The sequence below is a fragment of the Bemisia tabaci genome, chromosome 5, assembly GCF_918797505.1.
Source record: "Bemisia tabaci chromosome 5, PGI_BMITA_v3".
In the NCBI taxonomy this organism is placed as follows: Eukaryota; Metazoa; Arthropoda; class Insecta; order Hemiptera; family Aleyrodidae; genus Bemisia; species Bemisia tabaci.
The window spans coordinates 45,001,312-45,023,280 of record NC_092797.1 but is presented as its reverse complement, the minus strand read 5'-3'; the positions used below and the strand labels follow the sequence as shown (position 1 = coordinate 45,023,280).

At 41.0% G+C, this 21,969-nt stretch overlaps 2 protein-coding genes across 5 annotated transcripts in view; one reads left to right on the top strand and one right to left on the bottom strand.

The window, feature by feature from the left end:
- The window catches only part of LOC109030914 (diuretic hormone receptor), a 413,955-nt gene that overhangs the window by 79,244 nt on the left and 312,742 nt on the right, over nucleotides 1-21,969 (top strand). The gene's annotated exons all lie outside the window — the stretch shown is intronic.
- Nucleotides 1-21,969, bottom strand: part of LOC109030865 (uncharacterized) — a 136,335-nt gene that overhangs the window by 10,964 nt on the left and 103,402 nt on the right. Inside the window, exon 5 of one of the 2 annotated variants that reach the window (XM_072300813.1) lies at nucleotides 8,594-9,426. The exons of the other annotated variant lie outside the window; for it this stretch is intronic. The gene's annotated coding sequence lies outside the window, so the exon portion shown is untranslated. Of the gene's footprint in view, nucleotides 1-8,593; nucleotides 9,427-21,969 lie in introns of those variants that run through there. 2 annotated transcript variants of the gene reach the window in all.

The window sequence follows — 21,969 nt, the reverse complement described above, 5'->3', positions numbered from 1 at the left end:
CTGACCTTTGACTCATTAGACGGAAGAAGGGAGCAGCGGAATGGGAGGAGAGAGGTGAAAGGACAAGGCGAGCATTCCGGACTTTTATTAAAGTCTCAACACGATATGCTTGATATTTACTCGGATGCAATGGCGTCATTGTCAAACCAACAAAGGGAGACGGCGAGAATTTTTTCATATAAAACGCCATACAAAACATGACATCTTCCTCTTCTGAATTCCTCACGAAGCTGTTTTGTGATTCAAACGCACTGGAGTAAATCGTGAGCTGACGAAGCCGCCCCCCCTCCCCCCCCCCCCCCCCCGATGTAAGAAATGTGTCTGCAAATGAACGTTTACATGACTGCCCTCAAAGTAGATTTTGTGTTTCTGAGTTGTATACAATTTATTTTGGGAATAATCGTATTGTTATTACAAAAGGGATGCCCAGTGAAAGGATGGCGGCAGGGGGTTTTAAATGAAATGATAGGTTGACAGCTCTCTGAAGGGCTGTTGGAAGAAAGGGCACTGAGGTGAGTGAGAGTCGCAGAGGCCATTGAGCAAACATGAATCACTAATAATCATGACGTCAAAATTAAAACAGAAACAGCAACATTCACTTATATCTTCGGGAGAAGAGAGCCCGCTCTATGCGCAGCTCTTCTGATCGTCCAGGTTTTTTACTTTCTCGCTCCCATAGGGTAGAGAGGAAGTATTGTCATCCTCCAAAAAAAAAAAAAAAAAAAAAAGTTGAAATTTCATCATTTCTAGACGTTTTAAGGTCCCAGGAGTAAAAATAACCATACTTGAAAAAATGTGTGTCCGTCCGTGTGGCGTCCCCCAAATCTGTCTACAGCGATATCTCAGAATCTATCTGTTCGATTTCATTCAAAATTGGCACAGGACACCATATCTATGGTCTCCTTATGCACGTTCAACGATTTTGAGGTACGCTAAAATTTGGGGGGGCTACGCTCAATTGTCCATTTTTAGCAAAATCACACGGAAAGCTCATTTTGAAAGACTGTAAATTTTGAAAAATGTCTTTAATTCTTTAACAATGGGCATCAAGCACATCACCTGGGTCATTAATTTAAGTTCCAAAAAGATCTTTGGACTAAACTCAAAATTCAAGAGATACGAGGCCCAAAAGTAGGGCACTTTGCTCCGCGAAACAGCTCATTTTCAAGGACTGTAAATTTGAAAAAAAATAAAATAAAATGCCTTCAATTCTTCGAAAGTTGGCATCAGAGCACCACCTGGTTCATTAATTTAAGTTCCTACGAGGTCTTTGGACTAAAACTAAAAATTGAAGGGTTACGCGTCATATAGCGAGGAGAGCACTTCGGTCACACGGAGAGCTCATGGACTGTAGATTTTGAAAAAATGCCTTTAATTCTTTGAAAGTTGGCTCAAAAGCACCATCTGAGTCATTAATTTAAGTTCCTAAAGGATTCATGGACTAATCTCATAATTGCAGAGGGGCCGATAGGAAACGCTCAATTCTCTGATAAATGAGTCGGAGCGCTTCTAGATAATAGCAGCAAACGCTTTGAGTCAGGTGAAACCTAGGAATTCAAATGCATTATATAATGCATCATATACTATTTTCAAAATTACTCCGTAGGTAATCACAAAGCAAAATTAGACAACTAATTAGATACATACTCACATTACAAAGGTACTATGAATCATCAAGCTAACGCCAAGAACTCACACTTAGATCTTTATTAAAAAACTAATATGTTTGTTGTTAATGAATTTAGAATCCCGGCAGATTCCATCTTTTGCGGTTCCTTTTTACGAGGTACTAAGCACAAATATAATGTAATAATTCGGCACAAATATGACTGATTTAATGCTTGTTAATGAAGGAGGTTATAATTGTTATAACGTGACGTTTGTTGACTTGTCTCTCGTTGACGTTTGTCGATGGCGCTCTCTATTGTTTTCGCTTTGAGTTACGGGGATACGCGGTAAGGAGATGGCGCTCCTGGCGGGCGTGTCGTGAACCTTCCAGCAGGTAGATTCGCCCGCCAAATTTAAAATTTGGGAGATGCTAAGCGAAAACCGTTTAGTTTTAAGACTATTTGAACATCGAATAGTCATTCTACCCATTCAAGTAGATATTTGATGGCTTTTGACCGTGCTTAAGGAGAGATTATAATATAAAATCGTATCTGAAGTATGATGTCAATGAATCTAATGGATCCTAATGAATCGTAGAAAAGCTAAGATTTTTACGGATCGCCATCTTTGACAGGAGACTTAGTTAATCAATTACATATTTAATTGAAGATGCCTCATAAAATCAACAAGTCGAGTCCGAATATATGAATTCACCACATATCGCGAAGACATTTACAATGAAGTTCAATGGTTTGAATAAAAATTTCATAACTATTATCCTGTGATCAAAATTCCAATCAAACTTTATGATTTTGTAAAATTGGCAGTATTTTTCTAAATATTCCAGTAAAAGTGTCTATGCCGGCGCGAAGCGCCGGCTCGAGCGAGAAAGTCCCGTGCGGTCCCCGCACCAATCCGCTAAGCGGATGGGGGGGCGAAGCCCCCCAAATGCCGGCGCGTAGCGCCGGTATTTTTTTTCTTTTTCTGTATTATCTTTTTCCTTTTATTCTCCTCTGACTGTACTGTCTTTTAGGTAATACTGCCTCCAACCTCGGGTTAAAGTAGAGGGCGAGGAGTTGACGCTTTCAATCTACCTCCGGTGAAATGCTCAATCTGCTCAAAGACATGAAAACAAGTTGCTTTTCCCTCAATCATAAAATGAAAAATGTTTTGAAGACTTATTGTTTTCTATCATTTTATAATTCATTTATTTCGTTCACAGTCTAAAAATAAGGGAAGAAATTGGAGTTAAATAAGTGGTTTTTCAAGTTTACGCTGATTTTTTTTTTAAAAAATCTAAAGTATGAGCGGTACGTTTGGTGTTTCATAACCGATCGAACTTTTTTTCCAGGGGGAGTCAAGGGAAGCGTTTCGTATTTTTTAGGGAGGAGTAGACCTGCGTTGTGAATGACTTTTGAGGAGGAAGGGGATGGAAAAATCGGATTTTGAACGTCAAGTATTTTCATGAGCGGTCCCGTATCAGTTTATTTCAGAACCTCTCCACGCGAAAAAAATATAATGCGCAGTGCACGGCCGATCGTTTTGCCTGTTCCCCGGGAAATCTCTCCTGCAGTTGAGACGCCGATGAAATAGGATCCCACATTCCGTCTGGTTCCGAGTCAATTAAAACAACATTTTAATTGCATCGAGTAAATTTCCACTCGTGGCGCGAAAACTTGAGAACGCGGAGGCTCTAAGAGTGCGCGATGCCGGAACTCGAATCGATATCTGCCATTAGAGACCGTAGAACTCTATCGAATATCAACATTCGGGTCGAAACTCGAATCTTGCCGTTCGGGGGCGTTGAAACTATCGGTGTCGATCGATAATCGATTCCATTCGCGGGCGTTTTGCGTGAATTAGCTCAGCGCTTTTCTTTGGCTCCGAGTGCATTAATTGCGACAGCCCGACCTCAGCCCGCGCGAGATCAAATCCAATTTCCGTAGAATAATAGCTGCGACGCCTGCAGGCGAAGATATGCAACCAGCTCGGTTCCCGCGTGTGCATGGTCGCCCTACTTCTTAGGGGTTCCAATTAATACTCGAGGCCTGGGATAAAAGGACTGCTGCTTCCCGTCGTTTCAAAATCTCTCCTCAGCCGTCGATCTCTATTCGATCTCCTTGAAATTAGTTCCTGGTGACATGTACTTAACTTTCTCGCGCAGATTATGAAGTTGATGGTAAATTTCAGATTCCCTTGATTAGCGTACACTGGAAAAGAAACCACATTGGATCTAGAGTCCAGACTCTTGAAAACATTGACAAGAAAAAGGTTTCTAGATTCAATCAAATTTAAGCTTAAATCAAAAGGAAATCCGCTCAAATTAAGAGGCTTTCTTGACTTAAGCTTAAATCTGATTGAATCAAGAGTATTTTTTCTTGTCGACGTTTTTAAGAGTTTGGACTCTAGATCCAATGTCTTTTTTTCCAGTGTATTGTAAATGAGTCTGTCACACTACAAGAGATACAGTCAAGTGAATATTGTTTTTGGGCGGACGGGGGGGGGGGGGGTGTGTGTGTGACATGAGAATTACGATGGTCGATATAAAAAAAGTCTGAAATCCACTGCTTCATACGCAATTTGAATAATTTGGAATACGTTTTTTCAAAGTTCCCGCCTCTGGTGGCAGCTTTTTTTGTCACCGACAACGAGCAAAGGGCAACTTTAAATGGCCTCGACAGTTGCCGGTAAATGACGGTGATTTTACATTCGTTATTGTTGTTCATTTGTTTTGTTTAAAGTCAAATGTGATCTTTGATAGTGGCCCATACCTTGCGTTGTTAAAGTATACCTCATCGATCCGTAGGTTATGTTGATCAGTATTTTAGATTTGCCATAGTTTTTGTCAACGGCAAAATGCCGGATGTTGGCTTGAATTTACCGTTGTCTCCGGAATCGGTGACTGAAAACTAGCCCCAGACGCGTGAAATTTGAAAAAAAAATTCTTCAAAACCACACAAATTACGCACTGAGGAGTGGACTTCAGAATTCTTTAATGTGACACGGAAAAATAAGCGTTAAGGGTTATCCTTTAAAATTTTGGTACTACTCAATTTTCACTATGAAACACCGTTCGGGGCTACAAAAACAGGGGCCAAAACGCAACCCTTCATTTTTACAAATATTTATGCAAGTGAGTACATTAGTGCTACCCTGTCCAATTAACTGTGGAATTACCGAATCATTTGGATTAGTTACCTAATATATTGGGGTACTACCGAACTTGATTGGTAATGCCCATATAATCATCCAACAACCCCTACGTCTGTTTTCCGTGCGTCATCGTAATTTTTTTGCCAATTTATCTAATTCAAGTCTATTCATACGAACGTATCTCTTGCGTTCAACTGACCAATTTTTAAGCCACTTTCCATACAGGGTATCCATGTGGTGGCGCCAACAATAATAGCGAACGTCTATGAGCATTCTTACAGCGCTCGTAGCTTATCAGGGGATGAACTTGTTACCAACATCCACTGATTCATTGTCGGTCCACGTTAGTCCGATCGTAACGGCGGAACAATAATTCAACAGCACGGAACGGGCACGTAGTACCTCCCCTCTGAATTGAATCTCAGTTCGATACAGATACACCACTTAAAGTTGGAGGCTTTCGTGTGCGGACTGTTTTCAATGGGCTAGCCCTCTGTTGCCAAACCTCACCTTCATTGCCAAAAATCCTGTTTACAGAGTGTCCCAGATTCTAGTGGCGAGACTACGAGACTAAAGGGATTCTATAACATGTTCTGCGTTTCGAAATGAGACTTTTTCTAGATAAAGTTATTTCAAAAAGTTTCCTTAAACCGAGGTTACGTCCCGTCCATATTTTTGAGAAACTCGTAGTTTTTTTTTTTTTTTTTTTTTTTTTTTTTTTTTAATTTTGGTGACAATTTTGGTCTAAATTCCGATACAAGCGGCAGTTTCCCATACTTTCCGGCGCTAAATTCATCCATGACCTCAAAAATATTGAAATCTAAAATGAAGTGGGGATTTCAAGAAAGGGAAGGGGGGAGGGGGGAGAGGCTGTTTCGTACTCAACGGGAGGTATCAAACTAAACATGTGCGACTCAAATTGGAATCTTCCGAATCTCAATCCAGTGCTCCCCCATTGCCTTAACACGTCAATATTCTAGCGATCTTTGATGATATTATACCGGAAAAAAAGGACTTAATTTCGCCATTAGGAACGAAAATTTCTGGCTCAGTTTAGAAAAAACGCACATACCGTCAGCTCCCATGAGCAAAGAAGTGTTTTTACGAATGTGCCAGAATTCGTAGTTCCTGATAATTACAAGATTCAATCCAAATATGTGAGGAAGACCGTTCCTCACGGATTTGGTGCAAAACCTTCGTCAAAATTTAATGAAAACGATCATTTTCCTTGAAATTTTGGGGGACGTAACTGCAACTAGGGGGGAGGGGGGCTATTTTTGTTTTTTTAAAATAAATAAATTCATAAAAAAAAAAAAAAAAAAAAAAAAAAAAAAAAAAAAAAAAAAAAAAAAAAAAAAAAAAAAAATATTGTTTCGCCTCAGAAAACTCACCCCTGGATTCTGATCGTTCCACACCCCTAGGACACTCTGTACATAGTCGATGCCAGACATCGGCGTCGATCCGGCAACCCCGCGTGGCACGCGAGGGAGGGCTCATGCTCATCCGGGGCTTTTCATCGGAAAACACTTTACGCCAGCGTTTTTATCCAGCCCCCCCCCCGTCCCCGTCGAAGAGTTGCCTCTCGAGAAGAATAAGTGTCTTTTGATCTCCGGTCGGACCCGCGCGCGGTAGCGAGGATTTTGCACGCGCAGGTGAAGTTCGCCCCCCGTACCCCCCCCCCCCCGGCCGAGGCCCCCGGGGGCCCTTTTGTTAAGCGTATTATCCGGGTCCTCGATTACCCTCGCTTTCCTCGAAAGGTCAGGATAGTGGCCTCCGCGCTAGACACGGGTGATGTCTTATTTCCAACGGGAATCCGAACCGATGCTGTGGGGGGAACTATCAGGAATGAGGGGGTTGGAGGACGAGGCGCATAAGTGCAGTTTTTGCTGTTTCGAGAGGTACAAGTTTGAAGCTTCGAAATTACACGGATCTTGATGGTAGGAAAAAAGTTCAGACGGACTATTTGATGCTTAAAAATTGGAAATTAGGAGTGGATTTTTCACAGAATATGCATTGGGATTAGTTTTATTTGAAATCGTTAATGACTCAATTTTTTGAAAAACTGCACACATGCGCCTTGTCCTCTGAGCTCTATTATTCGATGCCATGATTATTCTAACGCGAGTTCGAAAAATCGTGCCGAAAACAAGGGGGCCGGTATTAAACGTATATTAGCGCCTGCGAGACTTCAGGAATACTTCACGCATTGCGCCAAACAGTGCGGTCGGCGTAAAGCCCATATTAGCGCCTACAAGACTGAATGTATACTTCTCGCATTGCACCAAACGTAGTGCAGTTGGTCAGTTGGCGTGAAGCGCATATAAACTAGCGCCGACAGGACTGTAGAAATGCTGTAAAATCTTCGGGTGAACTTAGAAAATAACTAAAGAAGTTTATAGGTAAAAACAATCATGATGCATTGGACAAATTTTAGTTGAAGTGAAGCTTGCTTTTGCGGTGAATGGGATTTAAATTCCATATTGTGATGATATCATGCATGGCAAAGTTGAAGCGTTTCTAACCAAAAGAGTCCAGAAACTGATGTTAGAGGACCGATGTTAACAAACCTATTTTTACCAACTTACAATACGCACCACTGTGCATGACGAGAGATTACTAATTTCCCACCCAAAAAATGAAGTTCCTTTTTCAGAGAAGTTAATAACACGGCCAATTTGAGCGGGACCGTGTGGCGCCAGTGACACGTGGCGTGAATGTGCGAATAATATTTCACTCTAATCAAGCTTGCCAGGCATGTTCGAAGTCGAAATGTCTCGTGACTATTTCTGGTCGGAGGTTTGCATAATTTAACATCCCATCGGTGATCAATAACAAATGGAGTGTAAACGAAGGGAACGCTTGAATAAAAGATCCCCGATGAATTGAAAGTTCGTGGAAACGAATGGACTCAGCGCAAATTAGTCTTGCCCGATGTTTTTATCACTCGTTACCTCTCCCGATCCCAAAAATGAACGTTGAGTGGCGTAGTTTTTTTGTTTTTAACCCACGACATAGGAGATTTTTATGTGATGGTTTTTTTTTCTTTTTTTTGCGTGTGTGTTTTGGTAATAACCAGACCCTCCAGGTTTCAAATGGACATATTTCTACCAAACGGAACTATGTGCATTATGACGTGAGCCCTGTTATGCACATATTCTTATGAGTGTCAGGGCTTATGTCTTAATGCACATAGTTCCGTTTGGCAGAAGTACGTCCAATTAGTAGAAAAAAAAGAAACATGAGCGAAACGCTAAGTATTTACCCTGGAATTGGAAATTTTTCCTGTCATATTCCAAAAATAAATGTTCGTCGAGCGACGTATTTCTCTTGTTTTAAACCCACTATAAAGGAAATTTTTGTAGAGTTTTTTTTCTCCAACCCTCAATCAGACCCTCCAGATTTCGATTATGAAAACGAAACAAAAAAAACAAAATGCTAAGTATTTACCTTAGAATTTGAAAATTCTCCTGTCATGTCGGAGGTTAAACTTCTCCCGAACACCATGACAAAGGCGCAAAGCTGCAGTGGCGTGGCGTGCTTTGCGATATATCGATTGTTATGCCATTTAAACCTATGGAAAAGGATCGATAAACAGGGCGTTCGTAGCGAACACCTTAATAATCGATTCTTTACCATAGGTTTAAATGGCATAACAATCGATACATCGCAATTCACGCCACACCACTGTAAAGCTGCCGTGCTAAGGAAGAACGCAGTAAGAACATTCGAAGGCTGCCAAATTTTCCCGGGTGAAGCACGTATTTTTGAGAAAATTGATTCATATATCCTCGAAATTTACAAATATTTTAAATTAAATGCCAACAAATTACCGTCTGAAACATGAAAAGGAAAACATTCACAAACAATGAACAATTTCCTCAGTGAATTAGTATTTTATTGAAAGAAATAAAGCAATGTCTGAAGGCTCAAACGGCGTTCTTCCTTAGCATGGAAAAATAGCCGAGTCAATACTTGTCCATCATGACCCTGGATACTTCTTTTAGGCGCGAAGGCACTTGTAAAAACACTATCTCATCCGCAAAGTTGAGCGACAGTGACAGGCCTATTGTATACTTAAGTCTTTGATCACCGAGTTCAAAGCTAATGGGCTCCGGGGCCGGGTCTCAACCCTCAAAATTACCAATGAGAATGAGAAGAGCAAGCAAAGTAGAGTTGAAACCAAACAAAGGTGACACGGGAGACAGGGGGCAAACAAACATGAAAAAGTAATGACCGCATGTATATCCCCTCCTCTTGAACTCGTCTTCGATAACAAAAAAATTTCGAACGTACTTCCATTATCAGTATTTTCTTGGTGCCTTTGCTCATTTCACCCCTGCGGAGCCTGACATTAATAAGTTTTAAATATTAACTTAGCAATCCACTCTTTGCGAAAAAGGAGATGGATTTGAGCAGTTTCGCGAATACCAGTGAAAAACGTCACCTTGCATGGAAGTTTTCCTCCGGTGCTCGCGAAATCTGCCGTGCCGAACAAGATCCGCGTATGTGCATAAGCTGTTGCGCCTGAAGATAAGTTGTTCTTCAGCAGGGCGGGATTTTCCGGCGGGAGCCGTCTCAATGTTAATGCTGTCAGTCAGTGTTTCCCTCGAAAACTTCCTGGGAATAAAAGTTGCGAACTTCGAGCTAAGCAGGATCTCGGTTCATCTAAAACAATCATCGTAATTGCAGTTCGTATAAAGTTCATTTCTCGCGGATTTATAAAAATAAAAATAATGAAAGGAAAAGCGCTTCTACTTCAGAATTAATTCCGTTGCTAAGCCGGTTACTTTTGACGCGTCACGCATGGCGTAATGGGAAAAGAGGTAGTGTAGTTGAGCACTTTGGCGTGATCAACAGCTTCGTTTCTGTAGGTGCTAGGACTCTCTGCGGGGGGTGGTTCAAAAAAACGACACCTTTTTCAGCTCTAAAAGTCTGGAAACGTTGTTTTAAAAAGAAGCTATTTGGACGCTTTTAAATGAACAACATTATTATGAGCCTTTTTAGTGACCTGAATTTTATCACGCATATATTCTTACGGATATTAAGGCTCATTCAGGATGGATATGGCCCCTTTTGATTTAAATACGTTTATTTAAAGTTTTAAGTGGACACATTTACTCTAAAAGTAACTCAAGCACACCTGCACAGAGTTCCTTCATTCATTCTTGATACGTACAATCGACCATGTTTGATACGCATAATTATTACATTGAAATGCAACTGTATGTTTTCAATTGACATACAACTAATCGATTTTGAAGAATCGATAAAAAATTTATTCGATTGATAATTTAAAACCGCAATTTTGAGTCTTAAGCCACGGCTTTTCAAATCCAGAAAATTGCGACCTAATATAGCCAGTCAATGCCTCGGAACTTCCACGAGAATTGTTTTTAGAATATTCGATGTTTGCCTATCGCTTAATGGCAAGTTTCATGTTTAAACCAATGCTGTGCATTCTAATAAGCACTTGTGATTTTCTAATGCACTTTCTAATAAGCACAAATTCCTGACATTTGTGAGAACAGTGTTGGAGAGCTCTCTGGAACGTACCTCGTCGAATGAACTTCGGCAACGTTTGAAGACTCATACGGCTGTCTTCCTTAGCTCGGCAGGAGAGGCGTATCTCAAATATTCACGGCGCTGTGTGATAAATAACTCAGCCCGGAGCACGGGCCCGAGGCGATGAAAAATTCAGAGGCCTGTTGCACGGAATGCGGGGTGCAAGGGTCTCACGATGAGAGACTTTAAACTGTCTCCACCCGGGGAAGCGCTTTCGGAATGTGATTTGAGTCGGGGCCTCCACCCGGCCTGAATTCTTCAGGGGATGAAGCCCACCAGACTTTGACCTTTTCTACCTACAGCCTTTAAACATACAGATCGCTGAATTAACTCGAAAAACACGCATTTCAATCCCGGTGTGTCGAGATCTCTACTAATACTTCACTAGGAGGGTGTCCTTTGGCCGCTTCGCGGCCCATCCTCTAGAGGACACTGCGCTCTCAGAATCTTCTCTGGGTCATGCTTCAAAAATTCTGTGTATTCTGTCACAGACAAGTTCACTCTTTCGCCCATCCCTTATTCTTATACTTATTTTTCCCCTCCGTTCCTTTTCGTACTTATTTCGTCCCTTCCCATGTTCCTACACCCCTCAATAGCTGCAAAAATCATGAAAATTGACCCAGCAGATCTTCAAGACGAACTGTAACGAAATGATAAAAATATACATGGGTTGCGAACAGGAAAATTTACAATTACACATGTAACATTAAAGTACATACATTACATACATTACAGTACATTATATTACATTACAGTACATACATTAAAGTAAATCGGCTCGTTAGATCTTCAGAGCAAACTTTGAAAAAAAAAAAAATGAAAATCCAGGGAGTCAGAGGAGCTCATATTTTTGTCCAAAAAAGACATCATTTGGGAAAAATCGTAGAGGGCCGTAGAGAATTTCTTTTTCGTGCGGGTTGGAGGGGGGAAGTGGTACGCCCTGCTCCACGGGTTACGCATCGAGCCAGAGATTATTTACAGCGTTAGTATCGCTATATATCGGGTTTGTTCACCCCACCTCAACGCATTCGTAATGCTTTTTTACCGCACTCTATGTAAAAATTACGTAACGCTCGCCTAAACCGAACCAAGAAAACATCTCGACAAAAATCCCGAGAAACTCGTAACCAAAATATCGGTATTGCACCCGGACGTACTTTCGAAGAGAACCTCAACTTGCAGGATTGATAAGGCCCATGCAAAGTCGAGCCTGCACGAACTTCTGAAGTTATTCGCCACTGGAGCTTCGTCAATCTTGAGGCGATAAAAAATTCCCAGGCTCGCGAAGTTTCAGACACCGAGCCGCCAACGTAACATGTCTTGGAAACTCGACTCGAGGCGCAACCCTCGCTTTTCCACGGCCCTAACCATTGTTCGTTGTGCATCGCAAATGAGACCGTATTGTGTTCTCTGCCAAGTTTACCAAGATTTCGTTGGCGAAGCCCCTACCTAGCTTTCGCTAAATGAGCCTTTTCAGTGCCGAGAATGAAGAGCCGAATCGATGTATCGCATGTTAGACAAAGGAGCATTCATGCGAGACAATGTATTGGATCGCACTTAGCAAAAGGAATCAAGCCACATCAGCTTTTGCCAAATTAAATTGCGCAATTTAATTTTTTACACGGAAACGATTGCGCGGATTTTAGTGCAAATTTCAGTGAATTTTCTGCAAGACATGAGGCAAATTCCATACATTTTCCGAAGGAGTCCGCACAAACGTCCTCTTGTGAAAAATTAAATTGCCCGGTTATAGTTGGCAAAAGTGGATGTGGCTTGGTTCATTCCTGCAGAACACGGCCCATTATAATTTCTGCATTGCTACCTTCCATATAGTGTACAAATTACTTTCGAAAGTCAACGCCAAGACTTGCTTAGTAAGGACTACGTACTCAAAAGTTCAGTAATTGGTTTGCGCATTTCTAATTCTCAAAAACTCGTCTAACAGACGCTCATCCCGAAATTTATGAGTAATTTATAGCTGAATTCATTGAATTTTGTTTTGCTCACCAAGTTACTCATTAATCATCATTCGGCGAAAAATAGCCTTAACTTTAAAACTTGACTCCCAACTTTAACTTTAGACGTATGTTCTCCAAACCTGGATTTGAACTACAAACTTTAAACCGGTTTTCTTTTGACATTTGAGAAGAATCTCTACATCTCGGTATCTTTAACTCAAGCTTGAGTTTTTATAAGCTGCGGTCCTTTTTCACATCGGTGGTCATTGGTCACACTTTTTTATTTACTAGTAGTTATTGTAAATTGGACTGCATTTTGCAATTTGGACCTATAAATTCTGGCTCATCTGAAAAAACACTTATGTGCATAAAGAAACTAATGGCACATACGTTGTTATTAAACCGGGCCGGAATTTACAGGTACAAATTGCAAAATGCAATCCAATTAATGCTCAGTAAATTTTTCATCATTAATTTACGCTCGTAAATTCCTCCTTTTCACGCTCAGCTGAATAAAGTTTACAACTAACTTGTCATTACTTTTATGTCAATTGCCTTAGCCGAGGAGAAACTCTTCCCAGCTGAATCATTATCAAATGCTAAAATTATAAAACGCGTAAAACACTCACAAGCACGTCAAATCTTTAAAATCATTATCGAATGACTCGATCTCGATCTTAGCAATCGACCATCTTGCGCTTAGCGAATTATGCATTTATCGAATCTAACCACATTATCGAATGCAATATCGTGTGCAGATTTGATAGATCGATACATCGTGCAGCCTCTACCGATCGTCTATGTCAAACTTGAGCTGCTGATGATGTGGAACAAAATGAGCGCGGCTTCCGTCTTTACCTCCCTAATGATGTAAGAGCAACTTTCATTGGTATGGTTGAGAAGCTTCCCTCGAGAAGAGATGATATTCTGAAAAGGATTCTGAACATGGAAGTTTATTGCAGCTAGATTCGTTAATCTCTGTAATCCTATTTTCCCTCTTTTTGCGAGCTGGATGAGGATATCTTGATATTGTATTTTGACTTGAAACAATATGTACGTCGAAGGTAATTAGCAATTGCTGGCACGTATGCAAGTTCCAAGTCATAAAAAGAAAAGCGTGGAATCTAGAATTTACCAGCGAGAACGGTTTATTTTGCTTTTAATTGGCACATATGACATTTTCTACGTACATAACGTACGATAGCGGATCCATCAAATTGGCAACATTGTTTCTCCTCCATTTAAACTTATGTAAATGTATCGATTTTTGAAGGGTGCAGGTGCTCCAACAAGAATCGATTGTTCAACATAGGCTTAAAATGAATATTTTCGGTGTTGCCAAATTGCTGGATCCGCCTCTGGTAACGTAGCACCCTCGCGATGACAGAGATACAACTATTCGTGATTGATAGATGTCGGTGTTGTATCTGCAAAATTGAAGGCGCAATGGCGTGAACTGTGAACTCTCAATGCTCCGCTCTTCGCAACTGGTGAAATGTCACTTAGGTTCTGCAGAAATGTTAAAAAATGTGGCTCGATTACGTCTTTTCTATCTTCGGCTATGTTTTTCACGTAGGTCCTGAAGCATTGCAACAAGTACGACAAATAGAACCAACGCAAATAGAAGTAGAGCACGGGAAAGGTAACGCGTTGATGACGGCGCAGAGATGCAACTATTCGTGCTTGGTGGATGTCCGTAATGCATCTGTAAAATTGAAGGCGCGAGGCGTGAACTCGCAGCACTCCGCTCTATTATGCTACTAGTGAGGTGTCGTTCAAATTCGCGAGAATAGTCAAATAACAATGCCCTAATAAGTCACCTATCTTCAGCTGTGTTGACACTAGATTTTTTCTTTTTTTTTCAATATAATGTCTGATTCTTTTTTACGATGTATTTGTAGACTTATATCTAAATAAGTTCGTATGTTCCGGTCTAACACAGGCCACTGAGCAGGCACTCTCAGCACGTCTCGGTCAAACTGACTCTGCCTGGGCATCTAAGGGTGAACAAGTTTTGGAGAGTTTCTTTGATTGATCTACGCACTGGATCGGCCATGAAAGGGTCCATGTAAAACTCTGGTTCGCTAATATACAATAGATGAATTATTATTGTATATTCTTTATCTATAGCACACAGTGATGGATTGCATGAGGACAATAATCCTATTTTTAAAAGTTCAAAATTTACCATTAAAAAACAATTTGAGAGAATTATTTCTGAATTTTTTGCAAGACGAGATGGACTCAATAATTCAGGAATTCGATATCAATCTTCAGGGCGAAAAAAAAAAAAAAAAAACTCCCTTGGTACACGTCTAAAAATATTTAATGTAGTTTTTGATAGCAAAAGTTGAGAAAGTCGAGGAGAAACGAGCAGAAAAAATTATATGACTATTTAAATGAACGCCGATACCCGATATTTTTAGTGTTGTTGTGAAAAGCGATGAAAAAAAGTTATTTTCCAATCATGTCTAATTTAATGAAGAGCGTAGGCGTGAGAAATACGGGGGCAGTGAGTGTATTCGACCTTCAGCCCTTTAGCCGTATATATAGGTACGGCTCAGATTTCTGCTCGTGATAAAATAAACTTTTACCGCTCTTCCCGCTTCTTTTTAACTCTTTAGCGGCCAATTTTCCGCAAGGGTTTGATTGATGTTGGACAGGATTAAAAGAACAAGAGTCACAGATAGAAGCGACGGAACGCACAAACATGTAACAAAAGACAAACCCACTTGGGGACGATGAAAGTTGCTGGTCTGTCAAATTGTCTCTTTACTTATTTTTAATTTTTTTCCCTGGAAAACCTGCGTTTTGTAGGGTATATTAGGCCAATCGGTTGTGACAAGAAATGTAAAATGTAAATGCACTTTTAATTTTTCTTTTCACAGAAGCATTGCTTCCTTAGTTTTCATGCAGAAAACGCCACTGATATGGACGTGACTATAACACTTGAAATTTTCGAAGAATGGGCCTTGAATATAAACTGACTTGGAATCGTAGGTGTCTACTAAAACAGACTGATCAAAAATAAGTACTTTCACAGTAATTTTTCAGTACATTCTCAAGAAATTCAGTACCTCCTCTAACAGGAAATGTTCGTACTGGATAAATTTCAAAAATTTGAAATTGTGGCAAAAATGACAAAATATGAAAAAAAAATCCGGATCTTTTTGTGGAAAGTCCGCACTTTTTCAGTACTTCCGGACCGTCCTTAAATAATCGGTACTATTTCCGGAAATTCAGGACTTGTAGACATCCTGTAATGCAGTATCCGTACTCTTTCAGTACCTCCATTTGACGAGAATAGAAACATTTCAAAAATTTGAAATTGCGACAAAAATGACTAAATATGAAAAAATTTCCGGATCTTTTTGTGGAATTTCCGCAATTTTCCGGACCGCCCTTAAAAAATCAGTACTATTTCCGGAAATTCCGGACTTGTAGACACCCTGTAATGGCATTTTTACGATAACAGTCCGGCGACAGCGCAAAAGGTCCGGACCTCCATTACTACCGGAGGGGAAAATTACAGAGAAAACGGTTCGAGCTCCAGCCGCCGTGGAATCCGGTCACCATATTTTTAGCCGGGCTTCCGAGTTCTTTTGAAGCTTGTTTCCCGGCGAGAGGAGAGTCAACAGATGCTCGGACGTGAAATGCCCGTCGTAATGTTTGCTCGCCAAAGGAGCCGGCCTACTTCAAATTATTATGTTTCCTTTTTTTGATCGCGCGCTTGTGTGTAATGAGCAAAGTTTCCCGCCGCGCTCTCCCTTTGCAACTGTTTATTCTACGACGTGAAAATACATGCTCCGTAAACCGTGCCCCTCCTTTGACGACTCGTTGCGACTCAACTCGCTGTATTAGTTTAACTGTTTAACAATAGGCTTGTATACACATTATACACAGCTGATTTTGAAATTTATATTAAGCACGGCGTGTCGAAATTGGCTCAAGTAACGAGAGTGATGTCATAAATCTAATAGTACATTTCACATAGTTATGGCGATTTCTTTGATATGTTGATTTATCGGGATAAACAATCGAGCGAATTGTATCGATTTTTGAGGACGATTGATGATTGATTAATCGAATCGATATCAAAGATAAAATGAAATCGACTAGTGGTGATCGATTTTTTTTTCAGAAATTGCCATCCGTAAATTCAGCACTACTCCTAGGTCATACACTTCTATAATGTGTATTTTAGGTTTCGGATTCTGAAAATTTCAACTAGTAGATGTGTTTTTAAAAAATTATAAACATTTTTGGATTCGCTGAAATATTTGTTCTACAGTTTCAACTGAGCATCAACTCTTGATCAGAGCTGAAACAGCCGACCATACGGGCTGATTATTGAAATCTATAGACAAAGCGATGGACTTAAACGGCGAAGGCATAATTGGGCGATCCTATTGGTGGGAGCGAGTGGCTGCAATGGGCAAGGAAATAAAGTAATTGACTAACTAACGGCAACTGACAAGAGACCCTACAGTTAGTCCATCATTTTCCCCTTTAGTCAAGAAGGACCAATCGGTCCAACCAATAGGATCGCTCCATACTCCCTATGTCTCTTTTGTCTATCCCTTTGTCTATCAATGTCAATGATATTTCCGCTGATCTAATCTACGCTATTGATTTGCTTTCGTATCTGAATATTTAGATGCAAGTGATTTCGCGGAGTGGCTACACATATTGCATATGCAAAAGAATGCAGGCGCACTATCCTTCCTTATGCACTTTACTGAATGGAAATATTCGTATCATCTCTTTACCACGGCGAAAAGAAGCTGTCAAAATCATTGTATATTGCATATACAAAATGTTGCAGGCGTATTGTTCTTCCTCATGCACTTACTGAATGAGAATTTCCATATCATCTCTTCACCACGGCGAAAAGACGATGTCAAAATCCTGACAAGATTCAATTTAGCTCGATGCCCGGAATTTTCGGGAGTAAGGACGAAACTGATGAGAAGCAGGGCCGAGGCAATGGACCAATTGGGCCCGCCGTCTCCTCGGCCATTCCACGGCCTAATGAGGGAGCGTTGCCAAACTGCACGAAAAACCACCCACGTCATATTGTCTTCGCGTGCAGGAGTGGCGCTATCTGGTGGCCCGGCGACTTTTTACGAGGCCGTAAAACTATCGGCGCTCGTTCACACGACCACCTTCCTCCGTTTGACGTCACCCGACATTAATTACTTGGCCGCTCATCCTGCCGTGCTAAGGAAGAACGCCGTATGCACATTCGAGAGTTGCCAAATTTCCTCCGATTAAATATTCATTTTCGAGGAAAATCGTGAATATTTTTCCTCGAAATTTTCAGAAGTTTCAGATCAAATTGCAAACAAAATTATCTGAGAAATTGATGGACAAATGTTCAAAAAATTTCCGGAAAATTCGTGATTTGTCGAGGGGAATTTGGCAACGCTTGAGGGCTCATGCGGCGTTTTTCCTTAGCAGGGCAGCATTGCGGGCTGCCGGGTTCATAGTGGACTGGGCGGATTTCCCGCTCTGTTGGTGAGAGATAGTGTCGGGCGACTGAGTTATTAACCCATTAGTGCACCGAGGCTTCGCTATCAGTGAGGTGAGGAAAATACTGCATTTTGCACGAACTCTGTGCAGTCTCTTCCGACGATAATTGATAAGGAATAATACCGCCAAGGTGGATGCGGGAGGATGGAACGAGCGGTGCCTCCTGTTTACCAGAGAAGGAGGAGAGAGGATGGACGAAAGTTTGAAAAACGCTGCGGAAAGCTTTGAACACCTTGGTTCGCATGGGAGAATCCAAGGGGAGCGTAGGGGGCAGCTTCCCCCCCCCCCCCCCTTTGTCCGAAAAAAGAAAGAGGGAAGCTCTTTAGATGTCCAATTGAGGTCCTTTGCTTCTCTTGATTCAGCCTTTTGAAATACTGTGGACATTTTCAGTTAAATGCCATTTTATTACTTTGGACATTACAACACCTGGATTTGGAAAGTTGCAGTTCCAGGTCATTTAGGTACTATGGACATTAGATAACATGGATATTTGTGTTCAGTGGACATTTCATGTCATGGACATTAAAAATAAGACATTACAAAATGTGAGTTAAATTTCTGAATTATTCAGAAATTTTCTCTATGAGCTTAAAAAGTTAAGACGCGCCTATGAGACTAGCGCAATAACCTATACTAGGCCTTCACTCAGGGCCTTAATGGTGCGTTATATTTTAGAAATCACAGATTCTTTTGCAGTCTTCCTCTGGGTGCAACGGTCTGAATCTAAAGCGCCTTCAATGAGGAAAGTAGGCAGTCTGCTCATCCACGAAGTTAATATAATTGCATTCTTATGATGAACTAAGTTACTGATGATAACCTTAAACGTACAAGAAACTTGATGCATCAAGTGATAGGATATCCTTCACAATTTGATCATGCGACAGCACTGACAGAGCATGTTTTTTTAAAAAAAAAAAAAAAAAACTCAGAGGCTTGTTTTCTTAGAAACCAAACCGAGGGAACCATCATTTTTTGAAGAAAAAGCACAATTTACAACACTCTTTAAAGTAGGTTTGCACAAAAAAATAAGCCTAGAAACTTGTTTTTTGTTTTCGCGGCTGGGAAAACGTTGACGTGCTTTGAAGTAAAAACATGGAACGTTTAAACTGTTTAAACAACAATTAAGCTGCGTCAAAAAACACTTGTAAAGCAATTCAAACTGTTGGTTTAAATTAGCCATAAAATAGCTCATCGCTCAGATCTGAGAATCAAATATCAACACAGCCGGCGAAAAAGGAGGAAAAATCACTTCGCATGCTGACGAATGGAACCGTCTGTTTGAATGGTTTGTTGACACACAGAGTTGAAAGTTTATTTGTTATTATGTTCATATTTTTCCAGTCACTTTGACCTGAGGTAAAAGAGAGGTAGTGCATACGGTTCATCCGCAATTCAACCATAAGTTGCTGAAAATTACAAAGCAAGTTATCCATTCCTTCCCCAAAAAAACAATTATTTTATTGGGGTAAAATTAGGCAACGTATAAATGTTCATACGTTGTTTTCCTTCGGTGCGGCAGAACAAGATATGCTTGCGCGGGGGGGGGGGGGGGGGGGGGGCGTCAACCCTATACCTTACCAAGTAGGATTCCGTAAGAACCTTCGGACGACGCAAAATTTCTTTAGAAAAAAGGCATATTTTCTTGGAAACCTGTGGATTTTATCCTTCTTAGAGAATTTTGTATCAAATTCAATATGACGTATTCGAACAACTCAAAGAAAAATATTCATAACTTGTTCAAAAAATAAATTATTTTATAAACAGAAATTTTGCAACGTTTGAATGTTCACAGCGCGGTTTTCCTCCGAGCTAATCGCGGCGCTTGGAGAAACATACGTCAACACCCCTCGGCGCACAGTGGCACGACCCCTTCTGGGGAAGGTTAGGCAAGGAATTTGTTCTCTAAATCTGCAAATTTTATGAGCTCCTTATAGTTTCCGTATGTTTCACTTTGTCTCCCATCAGTCAAATCTATCTATCAATCTAATGACAAGGATATGAGCTTGTGAAATTTCCACATCAAGTCTGATCGCTCCCATTGACTCGCTCGACTGCAGGCTGATTATTGAGATTGAATGGAGATGTCTCTGGCTACCCCTTCGTTCATTGCATCCATCCGCTTTCACCGATGGGAACCATCCTGTTCCCTTTGGCTTCTTTATCCATACCTTTGTCTAACAATTTCAATAATCAGCCCGCAGATAAGCTCTTTTTAAAAAGGAAAAATGGAGATATCTCTAGTTACCACAACTATGAAATTGCTCAATTTCCCCGCCCGTTTTCTTTGTCTACAACTTTGTCTATCAGTTTCAATAACCAACCCGCAGATCATCTCTTTTTTTAAAAAAAAAGAAGAATGGAGATACCTCTGGTTACTTCTTCGTCCACCGCACGAAGAAAAAAACCTCGTGCTTGGGATTCGAAGTTTAGGTCATATGGATCTCTGAAGTTTTCAGATTGAGCATCTGAACACTTTAGGTCTAGCTTTCGAGGTACGGATCACACATCTGAAACTTCAGTTCTTACATCTGAAGTACTTCAGATGTGAGAACCGAAGTGTTTCGGATGTGAAAACCGAAGTACTTCCGATGTAAGAACTGAAGTTTCAGATGTGTGATCCAAATCTCAGCAGCTGGACCTTAAGTGTTCGGATGCTCAATCCGAAAACTTCAGAGATCCATATGACCTAAACTTCGGGTCCCACGCACGAAGTTTTTTTCTCCGTGCGTATCCATCCCCTTCCACCGATGAGATCGCTCAATTCCTTTCGTCTTCCTCTTTGTCTACAGCTTTGCCTATCGAATTCAATAACGAGCCCGCCGTGCGGCGAGAGGAAAAATCACTTTGCTCCGGACGAAAGGAAACGAGCATCTGCTCGACTGGGCTTCCGAAAACGCCGCCGCTTTCATTTGTATTTTCCGCGCTCGAGGGCGGGGGCGGGGTGGGGGGTTTAAGGGGTTGTCGGGCGTCATCGGGGACAGGACGGTACGGGACAGGGACGCGGGATAGAGATGACTCTCAATCTTCTTAACGTCACGCACTGCACGAGCATAAAAGACAGCCACCTACTCGGTTGACATAACTGTCTTCGACTTGATTTATCACTCCGACGCTCGCCGCTCGCGCCGACCGCAACCGCGCGCGTAATGCACTGGACCCGCGCCCTCCGTTGCCAAAGATAGGGATGAAAAGGGGTGACGGGCGAGAACCGCATAACTGCAATTATAGCCTTATGCAGATTTGGGGTTTTTCTCCAAAGCACGGTGGAAGAGTGTCGGCCTCTACCCTTCCCCAACGGAGTCTTGATTGAAGTCTGGGAACCGATATCCGGATGGAGGTAAAAATCAGAGTGATTCAACAGCACTTAAGTTGGAGGTTCCCGCCACAAAGGTAAATCAAACTCCGCGCTCACCTTTCGACAATAAAAACATACACAGAAAAAAATGGTATGCCATTTTAGCACCTATACGATGTCAAAAATGTGTCTGGTGATCCTGATGCTGCCTTGATTACCCACGCATTTGAATTAGCATTCACAGGATGTAAAGTTAACTGCGAGGGCAGCAATGACAGCATCTTGGAATCAACAGACACATTTTTGACATCCTAAGTGATAAAACAGCATATTAATTTTTTCAGTGTACAACAATCAGATTAAGTACAGATATGTTGATGGCATGAGTGTGAATCCACGTATCCTCGCATCGACGATGCAGACTTTTTGTCTTAATAATTTTTTTTCTTTAAGAAACTAATCAACTTCATTTCATGAAAACATCCTTGAAACTTCTCTATTGATAGAAAATTCTGTATAATTTTCAAGCCATACGGTTGACTTGTTCTTCTTTGAAACATTGAAATGGTGGCAGAGATTTTGAAACATTGCATTGGATATGTGTCGTTTCGCCCCTTAGCCACCGATGCCTAAATTCAATTCCTTCACGTTCAAGCTCAATTAAAAATGGGCCTCTTAAATAGGTATAATGTAGGGCACTACGCGACATTTATTCTTTTCTAAATTTTGGATGGAAAACAAACCATACAATGGGAAATCAACTCTAAAAGAAGAGGAACTGAACGCTCTCACAATGTTAGTAAAGTAATCGAGTGAAGCAAGACTTGAGTTAGAAAGTCAACGCTTCTCTCGCTTAGTCGA